This window comes from Mustela putorius, unplaced genomic scaffold (genome assembly GCF_011764305.1).
Source record: "Mustela putorius furo isolate JIRA1106 unplaced genomic scaffold, ASM1176430v1.1 tig00000275_pilon_pilon_pilon, whole genome shotgun sequence".
NCBI lineage: Eukaryota > Metazoa > Chordata > Mammalia > Carnivora > Mustelidae > Mustela > Mustela putorius.
This window is the reverse complement of record NW_025421341.1, coordinates 27805079-27819336: the sequence shown is the minus strand read 5'-3', so window position 1 is coordinate 27819336 and position 14258 is coordinate 27805079. Positions and strand designations below refer to the sequence as shown.

General features: G+C 38.9%; 1 long non-coding RNA gene across 1 annotated transcript in view; it reads right to left on the bottom strand.

Moving 5' to 3' along the window:
• LOC106006865 overlaps positions 1-6230 on the bottom strand; it is a 38615-nt gene extending 32385 nt beyond the window's left edge. The window contains exon 1 of the long non-coding RNA XR_001181177.2: positions 6101-6230. This is a non-coding gene — a long non-coding RNA (uncharacterized LOC106006865). The remainder of the gene's footprint in view (positions 1-6100) is intronic.
• Positions 6231-14258: the final 8028 nt, after the last annotated feature.

Sequence of the window (14258 nt, the reverse complement as noted above, 5' to 3'; positions counted from 1 at the left end):
TAACAACCACAAACCTTTCAATACATACAAAATAGTTTTTTATTTGACTTGAAATTCCTTTCTGCCTGTTCTTTCATTTCACGGATGGGAACTAGTAGCAAAATAAAATAATTTAGCTATATTTTCAACTTAAATGGTAGAGGTAAATGGACAAATTACTTTTTTTAAGATTTTATTTATTTATTATTTTACAGAGATCACAAGTAGTCAGAGAGGCAGGCAGAGAAAGAGGGGGAAGCAGGCTCCCTGCTGAGCAGAGAGCCTGATGTGGGACTTGATCCCAAGTCCCTGAGATCATGACCTGAGCCAAAGGTAGAGGCTTAACCACTGAGCCACCCAGGTGCCCCTAAATGGACAAATTATTACTGGTAAGATTAGATCTAACCTCCAAAATATTTGGGTACTCCCAAATGATCAAGATTTTATCAGCCTCTAATTAATTGTATAACCTTGAACTTGTTTGCATGTCCTAGATTAGTGACTAGCATATAGGGAGGAATTAAGAAAATGACTTTTGATAAAATGGCAGAGTAAAATTTGTGTTCATATGCCATCCTTTTAATCATGGTTACCATCATTGAGGACTTACTATGAGAAAGATACCCTCTAAGATTCAAAACATATGCATTCCATTAATTGCCTCCAGAAACCTATGTATTTAACAAGTATTTATTGGCTACTACTATGTGTCCGGCACTCTTCTAGGTTATAAAGATACAGTAAAAATCAAAGCAGACCAAGAGCCTCCTTTCATAATGCCTATATTCTGGTGAGAGAGGTACACATGCATAAAGAAATAAACAAATGAATATGATGTCAAGTAGAGATGGTCTCAGGAGGAAAAAAAAAAAAAAACCAAGGTGGGAGGTAGAGTGTGATAGTGGCCACTGTCTTAGGTAATAAAAGCCTTTCTGAGGAGTTGATCATTAAACAGAACACTGAATAAATGACTCTGAGATACCATGACCTGAAACTCCAGGTCTCTATGATACAGAAGTGACTCAGATATTTGTGAATGCATCCAAGATCCTTGTATGAATCAGCTTAAGCTGCCATAACAAAATGCCAGAGGCTAAGTAGCCTACACAACAGAAATTAATTTTCTCACAGTTCTGGAAGCTGGAAGTCCGTGATTTCAAGGTGCCAGAAAATTTGATTTCTAGTGAGAGCTCTCTTCCTGGCTTTTAGACAGCCACCTTTTTGGTATGTCCTCAAATGGCCTTCCTTTGTATGCATGGAGAGGGAGCAAGATGTCAGAGAGACAGAAAGAATGAGAGAGAGGGAGAGAAAGAAATCTCTCTAGTGTTTCATCTCATAAGGACATTCATCCTATCAGATCAAAGACCATCCTTATGACCACAATCAGCTACTTCCTTAGAGGCTCCATTTCCTACTATAACCACACTGAGGGGTTAGGTCTTCAACATAATGGATTATGAAGGGACACAAACATTCAGACCATATGAGTCCTACATCTAGAAAGTGACAGAGATGGAATTACAACTCAGGGCCATTTCTCTGCAAAGCTAACACACTATCCATCACGGCACGAGATAGCGCTCCATAAGACAGGATTGCTCTTAGAACCAAGTAGGGCAGTGAATGGGAAAATCCTCTGTAACTATTCATGTACTACAAGAATTAAAACAGAATTAATACCTCCGGGAATGTTGCTGTTTCTTACAACATAAACATCTTATAAAGTGCTGTAGTTTCATCTTAGTGGGGCTTACTTGTGTGGTGAGTAATTGTAAAGAACTAAGAGCTAAAGAATCAACACAATATGGGTCCCTGGATGGCTCCAACATTAAGCATCTGCCTTCAGCTTGGGTCATGATCTCAGGGTCCTGGGATTGAGCCCCGCGTGGTTGGGGCGGGGAAGCCCTGCTCAGTGGGAAGCCTGCTTCACCCTCTCCCACAATCCCTGCTTGTGTTCCTTCTCTTGCTGTGTCTCTCTCTGTCAAATAAAACAAAAAACAACAACAAAAAAAAACTTAATTATAAAGAAGAATCAACACAATAAACGGATGAAGCACACAGAATAAGAAGTGTCCAAACACAGCAACTCTGATAATTGATTACTTTTTTTTTTTTTTAGTTTCAGAATGCTGACCGTCTACCAAAAGTCATTACAAAGTTGGCTTCTTCCTTCCCTATTTATTTCTTGTCCTTCATTCCAAACCTAATTCTCTGTACTCCTGTCCAAGATGCTGGCTAATGAGAAGCATAATGAAAATACCCAAAGGGGATCTAGATTAACAGAAGAGCTTCAATCTTTCCTTTAAAAAAATGTTAATAAGCAAAAGGTTGGCACCATAGAGGCGACTGAAGCAACAACCTCCCAGGACTGAGAGAAGACACATACTGCCTAGGTAACAACTATCCTCCTTAGAGCTTCTATTTTCAGAAGCTCGTCCTAGACAACAGCTTTGTAATATTCTGCAATATGAGCCAATGGAATGTGACCATTTGGAAGAAAGAAGGAATGCCTTTTCAAAAGTAAGGAGGCCCTGATGCAGACATTGTAGTCTGTTTAACACTGTTAGGATTAGGAGCATCATGCTATGCAAGACACTAAATGAAATCAGAAATTTTTCAAAGTCCCATCTCATTGATAATTAATAGTAGCCAAGGTTCAGCAAAACCACAAGACACAGATTTCTTTTCATCTGTAAAACAAGATAAGCAATATAACCCCAGACACATTTCTAGCAAATTGGCTTCCCAAAGCAGATATGTTTCTAAATGGGTAACTTTTTTTGTTATTTGCGTAACTTTATTCCTCTCAGGGATAGAACTTGTGAGTCATGGCCTCCTGGAAAGACGGAGCGCTCTGCCGACTCCTTGTGAATCATCTCACAGAGCTGTACGTGAGTGTGGATGTTCATATGATCACCATCAGGTGACGATAAGGAAGCATATCAATGCTCACGGACTGTTTCCAGGATTTTTCTAGCCCAGCACACCTGAAAAACCAAATGGGACAGTCCCTCTGGGTCACGGCAGTTCCTCAGACAATAACGTTTGGAGAAGAGAGAGAGCTTGGAAATACGAGTCCACAGACACACAGAGGCAGCCTAAACTAAGAATTATTGTCTAGAGAAAGTTCTCTTCAAAAATAAAAGGCACTGAAATCAGTTAGGGAATACAAGTCAGTGGGAGATACTTCTTTTTTTATTGAACTGTTTGCTCTTCCAGCAAAATTTTGAGGAAATAAAAGGAGTAAGAGAGAGGAAGAGCACCAAACAGGTCTCGAGAAAGGATCTGACCCACACTGAGGCCTGCTGCTGGGTGCAGGAAGTGTGCATTTTTCAGATAGTCCTTCTGTAAGATTTTAGGTGTTGTGTGTGTGAGGGTGTACACACATGCACACACACAGACACACTTATCACATTGCTTGTGATAAACAGCATAATCAGGAGTTGTACTGTTGAAGGATCTCCCAGGACGGTGGATAGGTTCTGGGTCTAGACTGTCCCATGCAGCCTCCATGCAGCTATGGATCTCATCTCGGGATCCTTCATTATCTTAATTGTATCAGCAAAGACCCTTTTTCCAAATAAGATCACATTCACAGGGTCCAGGCACCGAGACGTAGACATTGATTCTGGGGAGCCCATTCGATCCATTCCAGAAACCACACGAGCCTGGGACCCGTGGGAAGACCCACCCAGAACTCCCTCAAGAGGACCTTTTGTGGGAGCATTATTGCCTGGCATTCGCAGCTCAGCTGTCACAGCTCCAGATCTGCTGTGACAAACATGTCCAAGCCCCACGTCTCTGAACTCTTCCGGGTCCATGCTGAGCCCGGCAGCGGCGGGGGGTGGAGGGTGACCCATGCTGGAGATTTTTGCCCAACACGGGCTTTCTCTAAGGAGCAGCTTTTGCTTGCAGACTCCACACGGACCTGGCCCAGATTTTCTCAATGTCATGCTGAAGTCAGACACACTTCTTATTCAACCCTTCCTTCCCCCTCTCCCTGACTCTCCCTGTTGGTTTCTGCCCTCTTTCCCCTTTAGCTTTCACAACACTTCCCCTAAGAAATCTCCTGTATGTCTAACCCTTCTTGACATCTGCTTCTGGGAAGCACAAGATGGGCACAGTCAAGTACTGGGGATGCTGTGGGAACAAGATAGTCCCTGTCTTCATGGGGCCTAAAATACAAAGGCGGAGGCAGATATACAAGGAACAATTTTTTTTCTTACTATTTTGACAAAAGCTACCAGGGAAGTATATGGAGTTCCCTGAGAGAATGTGTTGCGGTCTCTAAGCTGGTCAGGGGATTCCAAATAAGTATCTGCAAGGAAGACATACTTAAGGTGGGACCTGAAGGATAAATAGGTTTCAGAAGAAGATGTAGAAGGGAGTTTTCAGATCAAAACCAGCAAGATGTGTCAAGACTCTCTAAGAGAAGAGGACCTTTGGACATCTATAAAGGTGCAGGTGGTGTGAATGTGGCAGTGAGAGAAGGGTCACATGAAGATGGACAATGAGAGGTAAGCAGGGGCCTGGTTATTTTATTTACTCTTAACAGCAGACATGTGAACAGACCAGAAGTCACTATGAATCATGAACAAGATAAATAGTGATAAAATCATACTCTGATGAATAGAAAAATTGCTTCCAGAATTAAATTTACCACAAATTTACTAGCAGCAGAAGCCAAAAAGCAACCAAAAGGTGTATTCAAAATACAATTTTTTCTTCTGAACAAATAAATTCCTTTTATGTAGAGTCCATACAAATACAGGTACCTTCAAAAGTGCAATGTTACTGGAGAAATAAAAGTTGAATCACACAGAGAACAAATCTTGCTCATATTCCTTCACAGATGAAGGATGTTATCCAAGCTACAATGTTTACACTATCTGATTCCATCAGTAATGACCAACATAGAAACAAAGTGGGAACAAACTGGAGAGATCCCGGGTACTGAAATCCTCTCACCTGCCTGAGAGTGCTGTAGTGCTCAGAACAATTTTGTGATCTTGTAGTTGATAGACAGTGTTTAAAAAAAAAAAAAAAGTGATGATGTCCAATGAGGTTCAAGAACTTTCAGGAATCCTTACCAGTATTGTGAAATTTTATATCCCAGTAAACCCTTATTCACAAGTTAGAACAAAATAAAAGCCTATCTAGTTATAAAAGCATAGTTCAGATGCCCAAAGACCCTCATTTAAAAAAAAAAAAAAACTGGTAAAAAAAAAATACACTAAATCAAGAAGAGAGAGGAATCCAAGGAAAACACAGAACAAGTCCAGAAAAGTCACAATATATTGTTAAATTTAGTAATCTGATGACGGCAAAAAAAAAAAAAAAGCATGTTTTTAAAAAACACATTCTAAATAACAATCACAAATAAGAAATGTTTAAGGGGAAGGTAAAGAATGTTAGGTTTTGTGGTGGCCAAGATTAGGAAGTAATATCAAATAACTTTTCACATTATTAAAAAATATGTCTTTAAAAATTGACAGTGTAAAATATAATCAGTACAGAGCTTTCAAACCAGCAGCAGAATAACACACATTTTGAGGACTTTCTGTATACTAGCCACTGCTGAAGGGCTCCATGCCATCCTTACAACCTGCCGTGAGAGGACCCGTCTTAGTCAGCATTTCTCTCCGATAGGCAGCCAAGGGTACAGAGAAGTGACAGACCCGAGGTCGTATTGCTAAAAAGTGGGAAAGCCAGAACTCAGTGCCAGAGAGTGCTTTTGATGTGGGACACAGAGGCAGAAGAATAATTATTAAATTTCCTTACCTACTGACAAGCCCTTAAAACAGGCAGAGTGACCTCCACCTTAAGGCTTTGCTAAAGGCAAAGGACAATTTTAGCCTGACAACCCCCTACCCCCAACCAGTAAAGTAAGTCTACTTTAACAATTCCCTTAGGAAACTTTACCTCTAAACCTCCAAGATAGTGTCGACAATCATTACCAAGCATATGGCCCACTGATATATATCTAAAGGGTCTCACAAGAAGATTTTATTACTGGTAATAACCTTTTCCCCAGAAATAGCTAGCCCCTCAAGGTCCTAGAAACCTTGCTTCTAAAATTCCTTAAAGACTTACATCATCCCTAATCCCTTCCCGAACTTACTCTTACTCGTATATAATAGACCACTTCTCACATCCCCGGGGCAGCAGCTCTTCCTGCCCATGGGTCCTGTCCCTGTGCTCTAACAGACCACCATTTTGCATCAAAGATGTCTCAAGAATTCTTTTTTGGTCATCGGCTCCGACCCTCACCCCACCGAACCTCACCTATGTTCTAGAACTTTATCACTTTCAGAGACTGTGTTCCTTTCTATAGTACGACATAAAGGTGATTTTATGAAGTCATCTGATGACAGAGGTAAAGGAAGAAAAGGAAGCCAAGGGGAAAAGAATTGCAAATAGAGAATTAAGTAGAATTGAGTCCAAATACATCAATAATTTGGGTTTCATACATTTATCATTTGGAAAAATCATCTGAAGCCACCTGCTCTCCCCCTTTACCCCTTTACCTGCCTGACTTTCTAGTACTTTCTCCCATATCCTATCCGTTCAGATGGCTCTGGGCTCTGTGACACCAGCACACATGACAAGAATATGGTTGCCTCATTGCCTGTGTTCTTTCCACTCACTATGCCAGACACGCTGCTTCCTCATCAGTGTTCTCCCTCCCTTCCTCGGATCACCTTCACAGGGACACCTTTCCTAGCTGCTCAGCTTTTAAAATGAATTTAAAATCGAACTCTCACTGCCCTCACCTGGCATTCTGTGTGCCTTCTCCTGGCTCTATTTTTCTCCATAGCTACACCCCTTCTCATATGCTTTACATTTTTCCTATATATTGTGCTTCTTTGCTCTCCATCTGATTAGAATATAAATTTCACTCAGGTAGGGAGTTTTTGTCTGTCTTGTGTTTTAGTAAAAGCCCAGTACTTTGCACAGGGCTTGGCACATGATAAGAAGTAAATATTTTTTGATGGAATGCATGTGATGATAACAATAGAAATGACAAAACATTCAGAGCTACATGAAAATGCAAGTATTGCATAATAAAACAAATCAAGACTTCAATGGATCGAACTAAGAAACCCCATGGAAGTACTTAAAAGGAGATCTGAATAAATGTCATAATAAAGACTTAATGCAGAAAAGATGTTGATTCTTCCCAAATGACCCATAAGTGACAAGAAGGATTTTCAGAAAGTAAAAATATAATGGCTCAGCAGAAAGGAATAACTTGTTGATGGTGACACAAGTATGAAGCTTACATATAAAGCTTGCAAACCTTGCAGCAGACCAGGCTCTCTTCCCCACCCCTTCCTCCGCCTTCCCATCCCCCTCCTCGCCTGAGAAGCCCTCTCCCTGCAGGGCTGATGCTGCAAAACAAAAAGAAGGACCAACCAACACTATTCGATTTTAACATTTGATGTTATTCAACTACATTTATTTGAAATTGACTCATTTCAAAGTACTTGTTGTAAATTCATTTACTCTTCACAGTTATTCATGGAGATAACTGTACTTCTGTTTCGTTTACAGGTACAGATACAAGCTCAGAAAAAAAAGGAGTGGCTTGATCTTGCAGTGAAAGTTTATCCAGTAAAGATCTTTACAGGTTATCTTGCCTGGAGGCATAAACTTGGGACTCAGCAAACGTTCATTAACGCAAGTTGATCTTGGAGAGCTGTATTACTTTTCTGACCCTAAGTTTCTTGGTGAGAAAAAGGAAAGACTCTGTTTCCACACATTTAAAACTGAGACAATCTACTCATTCTCTCTAGCACGTTTTGTTGGGGCCGCACAGTATTGAAAAGTTGAATTAGTTGTCTAGCTTTAAAAATGTGGAGATCTCATATAAAATCTGGATTCTCAGCTTTTTGGGGAATCCAAAGCACTGCATTCCTTCATGGCAACAAATGTCTGGAGGTGAATAGTTGCTGAACTTGGCATCCTCATCCATTGACTTTACCGCCTCTCTGTGTAAGGCATTTGATTTATAATTTCTGCGATGCCCATAATTTGTGAATAAGATTTAATAATGAATTAGTGACAGAGCAGAAGTTAGGACTTTAGGACCCATGATCTTCCCCGTCGATTATATCAGTGCAAATTCTTTGCGCACATGCCAGTCTCAGGGAAATGCTGAAATTCTTTCGCCAATTAGAGACTCACCAGAGTTCCGCAGTCACCTATCAGATGCTGGTTGTTCCTTCCCATGCCTGTCTCCACAGCAGTCTCCTCATGCTCACAAAGCCAGCCAATGCAAGATCATCTCACATCAGGTTGCACAGAGGCAGCTAATCTCTTTCATGTGAGTTGACCTAGGGCATCTTTAAACATCCCTCTCACAGACTTAGCATTTCATGCATGCTGTACCCATCAAAAACTTCTCATCTCCTCCTTCCTTTCCACATGGCTGCTCTGGCACTGTGTGGTACTCAAATGTCAAAACAATGGCGAGATGGCAGACTGTCAAATAGGCTCCTGAGTCTGGGCTCATTGCAACACCAGATGCTTCCGGTCACCTGGGAAATCACTCTGACAATGGCTACATATCAAGTTCAAGGTCAGAGTGAATTCTCAGCAGATCGTGCAAAAGTCAAATTTCTCAGCAGCTGTTTAAATAATTTAAAACAGCAGGATGTATGCCTGCCTGAAAGCAAGACGTAAGATTTCACGTAAGTGACATTTTTCTCTTATGTTTTAGAGGGGAAGGCAATCAGGTGTTTCTACCTAGGACGTGTGGTCTAGTGGTAATGATGCAGTTAAATCCCAGAGTTCTAATCTGACCTTGCTCATCCTCTATCACTGACTAAAACTGAAGGTTCTGACACATTAAGGAAGCCACATCAGCCCTACACACCATATTCTAGCAAGGCATGATTTTATGTCCAGAAAAAAGACAGGCTGGGTCGTCATTTATTCAAGGAGGATCGAAGGCAGTACCAACTCTGTTGTCTGGAAAATAGACATCCTAATGCAGCTCATCTGCTTTCTTAAACTTTTTCCTTAGATGTAGGAAAAGCCAAAGATCTACTGCATTCCCACCATGTGGACTCATGCTGGAGGGGAGTGGTTTATCAGCTGATGTAGAAGATGAGGGAATTCACTACGTGGAAATCTGGGGAGATCAATCCCAGGGACAGCTAAGACCAGGGTCCTAAGGCAAAAATGTGTCTGGAGTGTTTAGGGAACATAGAAGGCCCATGTGACTGGGGTGGAATGGAGTGTTGGAGCAAGGGGAGTGGCAGATGAAATGAGAGCAGAACCAAAAACCAGAGGGCTAAGACTTTGAGCATCACTATAGGAATTTGCCCTTTACTCCCACTGCTCTGGAGGATGACTGGAGGCTACTGTGCAGAAGACAGACTAATACCAAGTGCATTTAAGTATGTCTGAACTTACTCAGGTGTGCAAATCCACTTTTTCAAATAACTTTATAAATCTGAACACAAACCAAGTATTTCCAATGAAAATTTAGTGTCTGAATTATGATGGGCTGTAAGTGTAAAATGTACACTGGATTTTTAAAGACTTAGCAAGAGTGGGCGCCTGGGTGGCTCAGTGGGTTAAGCTGCTGCCTTCGGCTCAGGTCATGATCTCAGGGTCCTGGGATCGAGTCCCGTATCGGGCTCTCTGCTCAGCAGGGAGCCTGCTTCCCTCTCTCTCTCTCTGCCTGCCTCTCCATCTACTTGTGATTTCTCTCTGTCAAATAAATAAATAAAATCTTTAAAAAAAAAAAAAGACTTAGCAAGAGCATTAATCATGTAAAAAATCTCACTAGCAATTTTAATATTTATTTGCATTTGAAATGTAACTATTCTAGATCTATTGTGTTCAATAAAATATATTAACCTTAATTTAATCTGTTTCTTTTTCTTCTTAAATGTGCTACCAGAAGCTTTGTAATTGCTCCCAGGAAGCTTCTTATAACATAATTTACCAAGTCTACTGCAGGAGAGTGTGCAACAGGTGCAGGGTTAAACCCTAGACCTGCACTTTAGCAAGTACTGCCAGGTGATATTGATGGATTCCTGCTCTAGAAAAAAGACCCAGAGTCTTGATTTTGTTGGCTCAAGAGAAAGAGCAAAAGCCCCATCAAGGAGTCATGGTGGCAGTGGTCATAGTCCTTCCACACATCAACAATCTCCTGCTCTGCCATTCTTCAGACTGGATCCCCAAGCCAATTTATTGCCTGGATTATTACTTGAAAATAAATCACATATAGTTATAGTCCTATAGTCCTATATATAGTCCTATAGTCCTAGCATTTACATAAAAATATACCAATTCTAAATAGCTTTCACTCATACATCAAATTTCAAAATCACTGACAACTATTAAAAACCAAAACTAGGGGCGCCTGTGTGGCTCAGTGGGTTAAAGCCTCTGCCTTCGACTCGGGTCATAATCTCAGGGTCCTGGGATTGAGTCCCACATCCGGCTCTCTGCTCTGCAGGGAGCCTGCTTCCTCCTTTTCTCTTCTGCCTGCCTCTCTGCCTACTTGTGATCTCTGTCTGTCAAATAAATAAATAAAATCTTAAAAAAAAAAAAAACTAGTTTGGGAAAGAAAAAAATTTCCAGTTCTCACAACCATTTGGCTTAATCACAAGTTAAAAAGAAATCCCAAGAAAATGTGATGTTAGTTCATTTTATTAAATTTCTTTCATATTACCTACTTTCTTTCCATTTCTTAATTTTTTCCTTATGGAAGTCTTACAGTAACTATATATATATATATTTTTTTTTTAATTCAGATAGCATACAGGGATAAATAAAAATCATCCAAAATCTTCCCAGAAATAGGAATTGTTTTCCTTTTGGGGTGTTTCCAATCCATTTCACATGGTTTTGATTTTAGTCTATATACAGTTGGATATATTACTTTTTTACTCAGTGTTTTCAGGTTCAGAATACTATTCTGTATTATGTCTATTCCATATTTTATTTATTGATTCTTCTTTTTTGAACATTTAGATATTTCCAAGGTTTTCCTATTAGTGTGCAAAGAGCATCCTTTTATAAAATAAAAATATAAAATATAAAAAACTTGAAATGTAATTACTTTATTAGGTAGAGTTTAAAAATAGAACTTAAAAGTCTACAGTTAAAAAATTTTAAAATAGGGCGCCTGGGTGGCTCAGTGGGTTAAGCCGCTGCCTTCGGCTCAGGTCATGATCTCAGGGTCCTGGGATCGAGTCTTGCATCGGGCTCTCTGCTCAGCAGGGAGCCTGCTTCCTCCTCTCTCTCTCTGCCTGCTTCTCTGCCTACTTGTGATCTCTCTCTGTCAAATAAATAAATAAATCTTAAAAAAAAAATTTTTTTAAATATCCCTACTACTTGCTTTTAAATTGCTTATCAAAAAGAAACCTATCAATCAATAAGTATTGTCAGTTGATATATGTCAATAAACAATTGTTGTTTTACATTAATTTTATTCATTTATCAAAACCTTTGTTAATTTATTGGGCCCCTCCAAAAAAAAAAAAAAGAAAAAAGTATTTCAGTATTATAATTTGTGAAATTACTAGTGATACTGGGCTTTTTTCACATTTTTTTTTGCCATTTGTGTTTCTTCTAGGAATTGTAACTTCCCATCTGCAAATTTGCCAATGTTCACTGTTTTCACTTTCAGAGCTTCAGACTATACTGAAAAATTTAATAAGGCAAGAACCCAATAAATACTCTGCTTTCACATACTTCAAAACTATTGTCTCCAGATGATCTTTAGAATGGGTTCATCAGTTTTGTTTTGTTTTTTTAAGTCCCATAGAGATTTCAATTGAGCTTCCATTAAACCTATAAATTTGAAATAATTTAAGACTTCTTCAAAATATATAATCTTCTTACTGGGATCGTAATCTCCATTTTCTCAAGTTTTCCATCTCCATAAAATGCTACATTTTTCTTCATTATATACTTTACAAACTTTTTAAAAGATCATTTCTGAGTTTTTATATATGGGGGGACCTTTTGTCAGTGGAGTACTTTTCAATTATATTTTCTATACAGTTATTAATTGTATTTAGGGAAACTATCGATCTTTAAATGCTTATTTTGCAACATAAGGATAAATTACAAAATAAAATTTTTTATTCTTTTCCTTGAACTTTCTAGATACACAATCAAATTGTCTGTATACAATGATGGCTTTCTTGTCATTTCCAACAGTTATACAAGTTATTTTTATTTCCTGCTCTGTTGTGCTGGATGCAATTCCAAAAATGATTTTTTTTTTTTTTTTTTTTTTTTTTTTTTTTTTTTTTTTTTTTTTTTTTTAAAATATTTTATTTACTTATTTGACAGAGAGAGAGATCACAAGCAGGCAGAGAGGCAGGCAGAGAGAGAGGAAGCAGGCTCCCTACTGAGCAGAGAGCCCGATGCGGGGCTCGATCCCAGGACTCTGAGATCATGACCCGAGCCGAAGGCAGAGGCTTAACCCACTGAGCCACCCAGGTGCCCCAAAAATGATTTTTACTAACCACTTTCATGGCATAGTTTCCAAAAAACACTTTATAGAACCTAGGGCAGTGTATTCTACGTTATTCTGATCCTTCGGGAGAATGTATTCAGGGCAGACATTCTAATTCAAGAGGCTTATCAACAAATGGAAACATGTTTGAAAGAGAGTGTCTATGATGGACCTAAGGCTCTTGATCCCACCTTAGATCACAAATAGCTGAAGAAATTGGGGAGGTTCATTCTGGAGAAGAGACATTCATTGGAACATGATGGAATAAGAGTTTTTATTAGAACAAGGATTAGATGTGTTACATAAGCTCTCCAAAGAAAAGAAAAAGAAACAATATAGATAGAGGCCAATTTTTGGTCATTGTGGATAATTTTAATTAAAACATAAACAGCAGGGGCACCTGGGTGGCTCAGTGGGTTAAGCCTCTGCCTTCGGCTCAGGTCATGATCCCAGGGTCCTGGGATCGAGCCCCACATCGGGCTCTCTGCACTGCAGGGAGCCTGCTTCCTCCTCTCTCTCTGCCTGCCTCTCTGCCTACTTGTGATCTCTGTCAGATAAATAAAGAAAAAATCTTTAAAAAAAAAAAAACATAAACAGCATACCTTGATAAGAAGGGGATCCCCCCTAAAGGAGAAATTCTCAAATATAGGGTCAATAATCCATTACAGAGATGTTCTGGAACAGAATTTAACATCTGATAGGTGGTTCAACTGATAACCTTTAAAATCCAAATTCCATATTCCCACTACCCACTGCTACAGCATGTAGAGTGCCTGGCACAGAAATGTTTACTAGAATTCATTTACATACAAATAGAAGTAGTATAAACAGCCTCATTATTTTTAGACTGATTTTTTAATAAACACATCCCAAGATTAAATACATACAAAAATGTGTATACATATAAAGGGAATAAGACTTTCTCTAATCACTCCTTCAAACTGCAGCCTTGGATCAATCAACAAATATTTATTAAGCTAGGCAAAAAAAAAAAAAAAAAAAAAAAAAAAATCGATATATACAGAAAACAGAAGGAAATGAATGTGCAGAGAAAACAATCACCATGAAAAATTTTCTAATAATTTTACCCTATTGCAGAAGTGCATATGTTTAAACATTAATTGAATTTCCAAACAGATACTGCTATCAGAGCATATGCTATTTAAGATTCATACTTTTCATTCCCCAAAAAGAAGCCTCTTCAGGAAATAAGTAATGAAAGCTGTTAATTGTTTCATGTCCTTCTCATTCAACATTAATGTTCAACCTATATCTTCTTACCTTTCCAAAATATCCCTGGGCAACCTTTGCCCAAGCAAACAATCTAAAACCAAATAATAGCAAAAATGCTTATAAGATAGAAACCTACTGAAAAGTGATAAGTGCCCTTATCTTGAGGGATTTAGGTATAACTAATTATCTTTTATAATAATCTCTATAATCATATGTTCCCTATGAATACTGTTACCCTCAATCAACAAGTGTCAAGATTAATAACTTGCCCCAAAAGTACAGAATTATGACATATTTTATAGAAAAAACAAGGCACAATTCTTATGTGCCCATTTTCATTTAATAATGACAGTTGATGATTCTATAAAACATTTGATTCCAGAAGTAGTATCACAGAAAACTGAGTAGCTGGTAGGTTGTGAGTTCACAACAGAAACAAGGGATTCTATTACACCCTGGAAATTTTCGGAATGCTCCCTTCTCTTCAGTCACATAGCAATATTCTAGAACTGTGGATTGATATGAAATGAAAGATACAAAGAAAAGCTCTGTTCTGAAA